The sequence below is a fragment of the Salmo salar genome, chromosome 03, assembly GCF_965601325.2.
Source record: "Salmo salar chromosome 03, fSalSal1, whole genome shotgun sequence".
Lineage (NCBI taxonomy): Eukaryota > Metazoa > Chordata > Actinopteri > Salmoniformes > Salmonidae > Salmo > Salmo salar.
In genome coordinates this window covers 105410160-105423725 of record NC_138293.1, presented here as the reverse complement: position 1 = coordinate 105423725, position 13566 = coordinate 105410160, and positions in this window count along the sequence as shown.

Sequence of the window (13566 nt, the reverse complement as noted above, 5' to 3'; positions counted from 1 at the left end):
CCTTTATGATCTAGCCAGGTCATTACAGTATATACAGTATCTCTACCATATACAGACACCAACTAGTATCCCCTTTATGATCTAGCCAGGTCATTACAGTATATACAGTATCTCTACCATCTGCCAGACACCAACTAGTATCCCCTTTATGATCTAGCCAGGTCATTACAGTATATACAGTATCTCTACCATATACAGACACCAACTAGTATCCCCTTTATGATCTAGCCAGGTCATTACAGTATATACAGTATCTCTACCATCTGCCAGACACCAACTAGTATCCCCTTTATGATCTAGCCAGGTCATTACAGTATATACAGTATCTCTACCATATACAGACACCAACTAGTATCCCCTTTATGATCTAGCCAGGTCATTACAGTATATACAGTATCTCTACCATATACAGACACCAACTAGTATCCCCTTTATGATCTAGCCAGGCCATTACAGTATATACAGTATCTCTACCATATACAGACACCAACTAGTATCCCCTTATGATCTAGCCAGGCCATTACAGTATATACAGTATCTCTACCATATACAGACACCAACTAGTATCCCCTTTATGATCTAGCCAGGCCATTACAGTATATACAGTATCTCTACCATCTGCCAGACACCAACTAGTATCCCCTTTATGATCTAGCCAGGTCATTACAGTATATACAGTATCTCTACCATCTGCCAGACACCAACTAGTATCCCCTTTATGATCTAGCCAGGTCATTACAGTATATACAGTATCTCTACCATATACAGACACCAACTAGTATCCCCTTTATGATCTAGCCAGGTCATTACAGTATATACAGTATCTCTACCATATGCCAGACACCAACCAGTATCCCCTTTATGATCTAGCCAGGCCATTACAGTATATACAGTATCTCTACCATATACAGACACCAACTAGTATCCCCTTTATGATCTAGCCAGGTCATTACAGTATATACAGTATCTCTACCATATACAGACACCAACTAGTATCCCCTTTATGATCTAGCCAGGCCATTACAGTATATACAGTATCTCTACCATATACAGACACCAACTAGTATCCCCTTTATGATCTAGCCAGGCCATTACAGTATATACAGTATCTCTACCATATACAGACACCAACTAGTATCCCCTTTATGATCTAGCCAGGTCATTACAGTATATACAGTATCTCTACCATATACAGACACCAACTAGTATCCCCCTTTATGATCTAGCCAGGTCATTACAGTATATACAGTATCTCTACCATATACAGACACCAACTAGTATCCCCTTTATGATCTAGCCAGGTCATTACAGTATATACAGTATCTCTACCATATACAGACACCAACTAGTATCCCCTTTATGATCTAGCCAGGTCATTACAGTATATACAGTATCTCTACCATATACAGACACCAACTAGCTATCCCCTTTATGATCTAGCCAGGTCATTACAGTATATACAGTATCTCTACCATCTGCCAGACACCAACTAGTATCCCCTTTATGATCTAGCCAGGTCATTACAGTATATACAGTATCTCTACCATATACAGACACCAACTAGTATCCCCTTTATGATCTAGCCAGGTCATTACAGTATATACAGTATCTCTACCATATACAGACACCAACTAGTATCCCCTTTATGATCTAGCTCAGGTCATTACAGTATATACAGTATCTCTACCATCTGCCAGACACCAACTAGTATCCCCTTCATGATCTAGCCAGGCCATTACAGTATATACAGTATCTCTACCACATACAGACACCAACTACTATCCCCTTTATGATCTAGCCAGGTCATTACAGTATATACAGTATCTCTACCATATACAGACACCAACTAGTATCCCCTTTATGATCTAGCCAGATGCTTATCACAGTATATACAGTATCTCTACCATATACAGACACCAACTACTATCCCCTTTAAGGATCTAGCCAGGTCATTACAGTATATACAGTATCTCCTACCATATACAGACACCAACTACTATCCCCTTTATGATCTAGCCACGTCATTACAGTATATACAGTATCTCTACCTTCATCTGCCAGACACCAACTAGTATCCCCTTTATGATCTAGCCAGGTCATTACAGTATATACAGTATCTCTACCATATACAGACACCAACTACGTATCCCCTTTTATGATCTAGCCAGGTCATTACAGTATATACAGTATCTCTACCGATATACAGACTACCCAACTACTATCCCCTTTATGATCTAGCCAGGTCATTACAGTATATACAGTATCTCTACCATCTGCCAGACACCGACTAGTATCCCCTTTATGATCATAGCCAGGTCATTACAGTATATACAGTATCTCTACCATCTGCCAGACACCAACTAGTATCCCCTTTATGATCTAGCCAGGTCATTACAGTATATACAGTATCTCTACCATCTAGCCAGGTCACCACAGTAGTATCCCGTATCTCTGCCATCTAGCCAGGTCATTAGAGTATATACAGTATCTCTACCATCTGCCAGACACCAACTAGTATCCCCTTTATGATCTAGCCAGGCCATTACAGTATATACAGTATCTCTACCATATACAGACACCAACTAGTATCCCCTTTATGATCTAGTCAGGTCATTACAGTATATACAGTATCTCTACCATATACAGACACCAACTAGTATCCCCTTTATGTTCTAGCCAGGTCATTACAGTATATACAGTATCTCTACCATATACAGACACCAACTAGTATCCCCTTTATGATCTAGCCAGGTCATTACAGTATATACAGTATCTCTACCATATACAGACAGCAACTAGTATCCCCTTTATGATCTAGCCAGGTCATTACAGTATATACAGTATCTCTACCATATACAGACACCAACTAGTATCCCCTTTATGATCTAGCCAGGTCATTACAGTATATACAGTATCTCTACCATATACAGACAGCAACTAGTATCCCCTTTATGATCTAGCCAGGTCATTACAGTATATACAGTATCTCTACCATATACAGACACCAACTAGTATCCCCTTTATGATCTAGCCAGGTCATTACAGTATATACAGTATCTCTACCATATACAGACACCAACTAGTATTCCCTTTATGTTCTAGCCAGGTCATTACAGTATATACAGTATCTCTACCATCTGCCAGACACCAACTAGTATCCCCTTTATGATCTAGCCAGGTCATTACACTATATACAGTATCTCTACCATCTGCCAGACACCAACTAGTATCCCCTTTATGATCTAGCCAGGTCATTACAGTATATACAGTATCTCTACCATATACAGACACCAACTAGTATCCCCTTTATGATCTAGCCAGGTCATTACAGTATATACAGTATCTCTACCATCTAGCCAGGTCATTACAGTATCTCTACCATCTAGCCAGGTCATTACAGTATATACAGTATCTCTACCATATACAGACACCAACTAGTATCCCCTTTATGATCTAGCCAGGTCATTACAGTATCTCTACCATATACAGACACCAACTAGTATCCCCTTTATGATCTAGCCAGGTCATTACAGTATATACAGTATCTCTACCATATACAGACACCAACTAGTATCCCCTTTATGATCTAGCCAGGTCATTACAGTATATACAGTATCTCTACCATCTAGCCAGGTCATTACAGTATATACAGTATCTCTACCATATACAGACACCAACTAGTATCCCATTTATGATCTAGCCAGGTCATTACAGTATCTCTACCATATACAGACACCAACTAGTATCCCCTTTATGATCTAGCCAGGTCATTACAGTATATACAGTATCTCTACCATCTGCCAGACACCAACTAGTATCCCCTTTATGATCTAGCCAGGTCATTACAGTATATACAGTCTCTCTACCATATACAGACACCAACTAGTATCCCCTTTATGATCTAGCCAGGTCATTACAGTATATACAGTATCTCTACCATCTAGCCAGGTCATTACAGTATATACAGTATCTCTACCCTATACAGACACCAACTAGTATCCCCTTTATGATCTAGCCAGGTCATTACAGTATATACAGTATCTCTACCATCTGCCAGACACCAACTAGTATCCCCTTTATGATCTAGCCAGGCCATTACAGTATATACAGTATCTCTACCATATACAGACACCAACTAGTATCCCCTTTATGATCTAGCCAGGTCATTACAGTATATACAGTATCTCTACCATATACAGACACCAACTAGTATCCCCTTTATGATATAGCCAGGTCATTACAGTATATACAGTATCTCTACCATATACAGACACCAACTAGTATCCCCTTTATGATCTAGCCAGGTCATTACAGTATATACAGTATCTCTACCATAAACAGACACCAACTAGTATCCCTTTTATTATCTAGCCAGGCCATTACAGTATATACAGTATCTCTACCATCTGCCAGACACCAACTAGTATCCCCTTTATGATCTAGCCAGGTCATTACAGTATATACAGTATCTCTACCATATACAGACAGCAACTAGTATCCCCTTTATGATCTAGCCAGGTCATTACAGTATATACAGTATCTCTACCATATACAGACACCAACTAGTATCCCCTTTATGATCTAGCCAGGTCATTACAGTATATACAGTATCTCTACCATATACAGACACCAACTAGTATCCCCTTTATGATCTAGCCAGGTCATTACAGTATATACAGTATCTCTACCATATACAGACACCAACTAGTATCCCCTTTATGATCTAGCCAGGTCATTACAGTATATACAGTATCTCTACCATATACAGACACCAACTAGTATCCCCTTTATGATCTAGCCAGGTCATTACAGTATATACAGTATCTCTACCATATACAGACACCAACTAGTATCCCCTTTATGATCTAGCCAGGTCATTACAGTATATACAGTATCTCTACCATATACAGACACCAACTAGTATCCCCTTTATGATCTAGCCAGGTCATTACAGTATATACAGTATCTCTACCATATACAGACACCAACTAGTATCCCCTTTATGATCTAGCCAGGTCATTACAGTATATACAGTATCTCTACCATATACAGACACCAACTAGTATCCCCTTTATGATCTAGCCAGGTCATTACAGTATATACAGTATCTCTACCATATACAGACACCAACTAGTATCCCCTTTATGATCTAGCCAGGTCATTACAGTATATACAGTATCTCTACCATATACAAACACCAACTAGTATCCACTTTATGATCTAGCCAGGTCATTACAGTATATACAGTATCTCTACCATATACAGACACCAACTAGTATCCCCTTTATGATATAGCCAGGTCATTACAGTATATACATTATCTCTACCATATACAGACACCAACTAGTATCCCCTTTATGATCTAGCCAGGTCATTACAGTATATACAGTATATCTACCATAAACAGACACCAACTAGTATCCCTTTTATTATCTAGCCAGGCCATTACAGTATATACAGTATCTCTACCATCTGCCAGACACCAACTAGTATCCCCTTTATGATCTAGCCAGGTCATTACAGTATATACAGTATCTCTACCATATACAGACAGCAACTAGTATCCCCTTTATGATCTAGCCAGGTCATTACAGTATATACAGTATCTCTACCATATACAGACACCAACTAGTATCCCCTTTATGATCTAGCCAGGTCATTACAGTATATACAGTATCTCTACCATATACAGACACCAACTAGTATCCCCTTTATGATCTAGCCAGGTCATTACAGTATATACAGTATCTCTACCATATACAGACACCAACTAGTATCCCCTTTATTATATAGCCAGGTCATTACAGTATATACAGTATCTCTACCATATACAGACACCAACTAGTATCCCCTTTATGATCTAGCCAGGTCATTACAGTATATACAGTATCTCTACCATATACAGACACCAACTAGTATCCCCTTTATGATCTAGCCAGGTCATTACAGTATATACAGTATCTCTACCATATACAGACACCAACTAGTATCCCCTTTATGATATAGCCAGGTCATTACAGTATATACAGTATCTCTACCATATACAGACACCAACTAGTATCCCCTTTATGATCTAGCCAGGTCATTACAGTATATACAGTATCTCTACCATATACAGACACCAACTAGTATCCCCTTTATGATCTAGCCAGGTCATTACAGTATATACAGTATCTCTACCATATACAGACACCAACTAGTATCCCCTTTATGATCTAGCCAGGTCATTACAGTATATACAGTATCTCTACCATATACAGACAGCAACTAGTATCCCCTTTATGATCTAGCCAGGTCATTACAGTATATACAGTATCTCTACCATCTGCCAGACACCAACTAGTATCCCCTTTATGATCTAGCCAGGCCATTACAGTATATACAGTATCTCTACCATATACAGACACCAACTAGTATCCCCTTTATGTTCTAGCCAGGTCATTACAGTATATACAGTATCTCTACCATATACAGACACCAACTAGTATCCCCTTTATGATCTAGCCAGGTCATTACAGTATATACAGTATCTCTACCACATACAGACAGCAACTAGTATCCCCTTTATGATCTAGCCAGGTCATTACAGTATATACAGTATCTCTACCATATACAGACACCAACTAGTATCCCCTTTATGATCTAGCCAGGTCATTACAGTATATACAGTATCTCTACCATATACAGACACCAACTAGTATCCCCTTTATGATCTAGCCAGGTCATTACAGTATATACAGTATCTCTACCATATACAGACACCAACTAGTATCCCCTTTATGATCTAGCCAGGTCATTACAGTATATACAGTATCTCTACCATATACAGACACCAACTAGTATCCCCTTTATTTTCTAGCCAGGTCATTACAGTGTATACAGTATCTCTACCATATACAGACACCAACTAGTATCCCCTTTATGATCTAGCCAGGTCATTACAGTATATACAGTATCTCTACCATCTGCCAGACACCAACTAGTATCCCCTTTATGATCTAGCCAGGTCATTACAGTATATACAGTATCTCTACCATATACAGACACCAACTAGTATCCCCTTTATGATCTAGCCAGGTCATTACAGTATATACAGTATCTCTACCATATACAGACACCAACTAGTATCCCCTTTATGATCTAGCCAGGTCATTACAGTATATACAGTATCTCTACCATATACAGACACCAACTAGTATCCCCTTTATGATCTAGCCAGGCCATTACAGTATATACAGTATCTCTACCATATACAGACACAAACTACTATCCCCTTTATGATCTAGCCAGGCCATTACAGTATATACAGTATCTCTACCATATACAGACACCAACTAGTATCCCCTTTATGATCTAGCCAGGTCATTACAGTATATACAGTATCTCTACCATATACAAACACCAACTAGTATCCCCTTTATGATCTAGCCAGGTCATTACAGTATATACAGTATCTCTACCATCTGCCAGACACCAACTAGTATCCCCTTTATGATCTAGCCAGGTCATTACAGTATATACAGTATCTCTACCATATACAGACACCAACTAGTATCCCCTTTATGATATAGCCAGGTCATTACAGTATATACAGTATCTCTACCATCTGCCAGACACCAACTAGTATCCCCTTTATGATCTAGCCAGGTCATTACAGTATATACAGTATCTCTACCATCTGCCAGACACCAACTAGTATCCCCTTTATGATCTAGCCAGGTCATTACAGTATATACAGTATCTCTACCATATACAGACACCAACTAGTATCCCCTTTATGATCTAGCCAGGTCATTACAGTATATACAGTATCTCTACCATCTAGCCAGGTCATTACAGTATATACAGTATCTCTACCATATACAGACACCAACTAGTATCCCCTTTATGATCTAGCCAGGTCATTACAGTATCTCTACCATATACAGACACCAACTAGTATCCCCTTTATGATCTAGCCAGGTCATTACAGTATATACAGTATCTCTACCATATACAGACACCAACTAGTATCCCCTTTATGATCTAGCCAGGTCATTACAGTATATACAGTATCTCTACCATATACAGACACCAACTAGTATCCCCTTTATGATCTAGCCAGGTCATTACAGTATATACAGTATCTCTACCATATACAGACACCAACTAGTATCCCCTTTATGATCTAGCCAGGTCATTACAGTATATACAGTATCTCTACCATATACAGACACCAACTAGTATCCCCTTTATGATCTAGCCAGGTCATTACAGTATATACAGTATCTCTACCATCTGCCAGACACCAACTAGTATCCCCTTTATGATCAAGCCAGGTCATTACAGTATATACAGTATCTCTACCATCTGCCAGACACCAACTAGTATCCCCTTTATGATCTAGCCAGGTCATTACAGTATATACAGTATCTCTACCATATACAGACACCAACTAGTATCCCCTTTATGATCTAGCCAGGTCATTACAGTATATACAGTATCTCTACCATCTGCCAGACACCAACTAGTATCCCCTTTATTATCTAGCCAGGTCATTACAGTATATACAGTATCTCTACCATCTGCCAGACACCAACTAGTATCCCCTTTATGATCTAGCCAGGTCATTACAGTATATACAGTATCTCTACCATATACAGACACCAACTAGTATCCCCTTTATGATCTAGCCAGGTCATTACAGTATATACAGTATCTCTACCATATACAGACACCAACTAGTATCCCCTTTATGATCTAGCCAGGTCATTACAGTATATACAGTATCTCTACCATCTGCCAGACACCAACTAGTATCCCCTTTATTATCTAGCTTGGCCATTACAGTATATACAGTATCTCTACCATATACAGACACCAACTAGTATCCCCTTTATGATCTAGCCAGGTCATTACAGTATATACAGTATCTCTACCATCTGCCAGACACCAACTAGTATCCCCTTTATGATCTAACCAGGTCATTACAGTATATACAGTATCTCTACCATATACAGACACCAACTAGTATCCCCTTTATGATCTAGCCAGGTCATTACAGTATATACAGTATCTCTACCATATACAGACACCAACTAGTATCCCCTTTATGATCTAGCCAGGCCATTACAGTATATACAGTATCTCTACCATATACAGACACCAACTAGTATCCCCTTTATTATCTAGCCAGGTCATTACAGTATATACAGTATCTCTACCATATACAGACACCAACTAGTATCCCCTTTATGATCTAGCCAGGTCATTACAGTATATACAGTATCTCTACCATATACAGACACCAACTAGTATCCCCTTTATGATCTAGCCAGGTCATTACAGTATATAGAGTATCTCTACCATATACAGACACCAACTAGTATCCCCTTTATGATCTAGCCAGGTCATTACAGTATATACAGTATCTCTACCATATACAGACACCAACTAGTATCCCCTTTATGATCTAGCCAGGTCATTACAGTATATACAGTATCTCTACCATATACAGACAGCAACTAGTATCCCCTTTATGATCTAGCCAGGTCATTACAGTATATACAGTATCTCTACCATATACAGACACCACCTAGTATCCCCTTTATGATCTAGCCAGGTCATTACAGTATATACAGTATCTCTACCATATACAGACAGCAACTAGTATCCCCTTTATTATCTAGCCAGGTCATTACAGTATATACAGTATCTCTACCATATACAGACACCAACTAGTAACCCCTTTATGATCTAGCCTGGTCATTACAGTATATACAGTATCTCTACCACATACAGACACCAACTAGTATCCCCTTTATGATCTAGCCAGGTCATTACAGTATATACAGTATCTCTACCATATACAGACACCAACTAGTATCCCTTTTATGATCTAGCCAGGTCATTACAGTATATACAGTATCTCTACCATATACAGACAGCAACTAGTATCCCCTTTATGATCTAGCCAGGTCATTACAGTATATACAGTATCTCTACCATATACAGACACCACCTAGTATCCCCTTTATGATCTAGCCAGGTCATTACAGTATATACAGTATCTCTACCATATACAGACAGCAACTAGTATCCCCTTTATGATCTAGCCAGGTCATTACAGTATATACAGTATCTCTACCATATACAGACACCAACTAGTATCCCCTTTATGATCTAGCCAGTTCATTACAGTATATACAGTATCTCTACCATATACAGACACCAACTAGTATCCCTTTATGATCTAGCCAGGCCATTACAGTATATACAGTATCTCTACCATATACAGACACCAACTAGTGTCCCCTTTATGTTCTAGCCAGGTCATTACAGTATATACAGTATCTCTACCATATACAGACAGCAACTAGTATCCCCTTTATGATCTAGCCAGGTCATTACAGTATATACAGTATCTCTACCATCTGCCAGACACCAACTAGTATCCCCTTTATGATCTAGCCAGGCCATTACAGTATATACAGTATCTCTACCATATACAGACACCAACTAGTATCCCCTTTATGTTCTAGCCAGGTCATTACAGTATATACAGTATCTCTACCATATACAGACACCAACTAGTATCCCCTTTATGATCTAGCCAGGTCATTACAGTATATACAGTATCTCTACCATCTGCCAGACACCAACTAGTAACCCCTTTATGATCTAGCCTGGTCATTACAGTATATACAGTATCTCTACCACATACAGACACCAACTAGTATCCCCTTTATGATCTAGCCAGGTCATTACAGTATATACAGTATCTCTACCATATACAGACACCAACTAGTATCCCCTTTATGATCTAGCCAGGTCATTACAGTATATACAGTATCTCTACCATATACAGACAGCAACTAGTATCCCCTTTATGATCTAGCCAGGTCATTACAGTATATACAGTATCTCTACCATATACAGACACCACCTAGTATCCCCTTTATGATCTAGCCAGGTCATTACAGTATATACAGTATCTCTACCATATACAGACAGCAACTAGTATCCCCTTTATGATCTAGCCAGGTCATTACAGTATATACAGTATCTCTACCATATACAGACACCAACTAGTATCCCCTTTATGATCTAGCCAGTTCATTACAGTATATACAGTATCTCTACCATATACAGACACCAACTAGTATCCCCTTTATGTTCTAGCCAGGTCATTACAGTATATACAGTATCTCTACCATATACAGACACCAACTAGTATCCCCTTTATGATCTAGCCAGGTCATTACAGTATATACAGTATCTCTACCATCTGCCAGACACCAACTAGTATCCCCTTTATGATCTAGCCAGGTCATTACAGTATATACAGTATCTCTACCATCTGCCAGACACCAACTAGTATCCCCTTTATGATCTAGCCAGGTCATTACAGTATATACAGTATCTCTACCATATACAGACACCAACTAGTATCCCCTTTATGATCTAGCCAGGCCATTACAGTATATACAGTATCTCTACCATATACAGACACCAACTAGTATCCCCTTTATTATCTAGCCAGGTCATTACAGTATATACAGTATCTCTACCATATACAGACACCAACTAGTATCCCCTTTATGATCTAGCCAGGTCATTACAGTATATACAGTATCTCTACCATATACAGACACCAACTAGTATCCCCTTTATTATCTAGCCAGGTCATTACAGTATATACAGTATCTCTACCATATACAGACACCAACTAGTATCCCCTTTATGATCTAGCCAGGTCATTACAGTATATACAGTATCTCTACCATATACAGACAGCAACTAGTATCCCCTTTATGATCTAGCCAGGTCATTACAGTATATACAGTATCTCTACCATATACAGACACCAACTAGTATCCCCTTTATGATCTAGCCAGGCCATTACAGTATATACAGTATCTCTACCATATACAGACACCAACTAGTATCCCCTTTATGATCTAGCCAGGTCATTACAGTATATACAGTATCTCTACCATATACAGACACCAACTAGTATCCCCTTTATCATCTAGCCAGGTCATTACAGTATATACAGTATCTCTACCATATACAGACAACAACTAGTATCCCCTTTATGTATCCAACTAGTATCCAACTAGTATCCCCTTTATGATCTAGCCAGGCCATTACAGTATATACAGTATCTCTACCATATACAGACCGTCTTCCATCTGCCAGACACCAAATAGTATCCCCTTTATTATATTACATTCATATTATTACTTTTAGATGGCAAGACTGTAAAATGAGGTACTTGCCGCTGGACTGTTGCAGTGTTCTACAATGTGCTCGACATGGCTGCTATCAACACGTGTTGTACAAGCAATGCCTTGTCAAGACAGTCAGCAGGAGAGATTTCATGATGGATCTGGCATGTGAGCTTTGTGAGAACCACATGAACGCAGAGAAAGAAGCTACAGTCACCAAGCAGGAAGCAGGTCCTGCTCTCCCTTTTCCCCCAGGCACCACATCTCCCTCGGGGGAGAAAGAAGCTACAGTCACCAAGCAGGAAGCAGGTCCTGCTCTCCCTTTTCCCCCAGGCACCACATCTCCCTCGGGGGAGAAAGAAGCTACAGTCACCAAGCAGGAAGCAGGTCCTGTTCTCCCTCTTCCCCCAGGCACCACATCTCCCTCGGGGGAGAAAGAAGCTACAGTCACCAAGCAGGAAGCAGGTCCTGCTCTCCCTTTTCCCCCAGGCACCACATCTCCCTCGGGGGAGAAAGAAGCTACAGTCACCAAGCAGGAAGCAGGTCCTGTTCTCCCTCTTCCCCCAGGCACCACATCTCCCTCGGGGGAGAAAGAAGCTACAGTCACCAAGCAGGCAGCAGGTCCTGCTCTCCCTTTTCCCCCAGGCACCACATCTCCCTCGGGGGAGAAAGAAGACAGAATGTCAAGTCGGCAGGTGCACACCGAACAAGGCCAATGAAAACCGATTAGATTTGTTTGTGGACGCGAAGCATAAAGAGAAGATGGGATTGATTCACGTGTAAAGGCGCGGTACAGTGTCTGATACAATCAACAAATTATTGTTTTAATATCTTGTCATCAATATATTTCCACAAATATGTATTTATGAAATTCATCTTTTACAATTGTTCACTGGTGCTTTTGATTAGGAATACAGCAAATCGTTTCACCAGCTGACCTGGCTGGTTTTATTATTATTATAGATCTTTTTGTTTCTAATTTGTCAAAAGAAACTGTAAATTGACTTTATTACTTACTATAACTCCATTACTAATCGAATCTACAAATACAGTTGATCAAATGGATTACGCTGTAGTGTTTTATTGTCAAGGAAATAGGCTGTAGGACAATTTTATTTTCTACTTTGTAGAATTAACAATTGTTATTTTATTTATATATTTCCACTCATATTTCTTCATGTAATTTATCCTTTACAATAGTTTATACACTATGTATCAAGTGTTTATTTAACAAACCATGTTTTCACACCTTGCACCTTGCTGGTTGATATGCATCTGATGCTTATGCTAATGTGGACGCCTGGCAACTTTCTCTAGCGGGGACGTATATGCTGATAGACCAGGTGGTTCTAGTGTT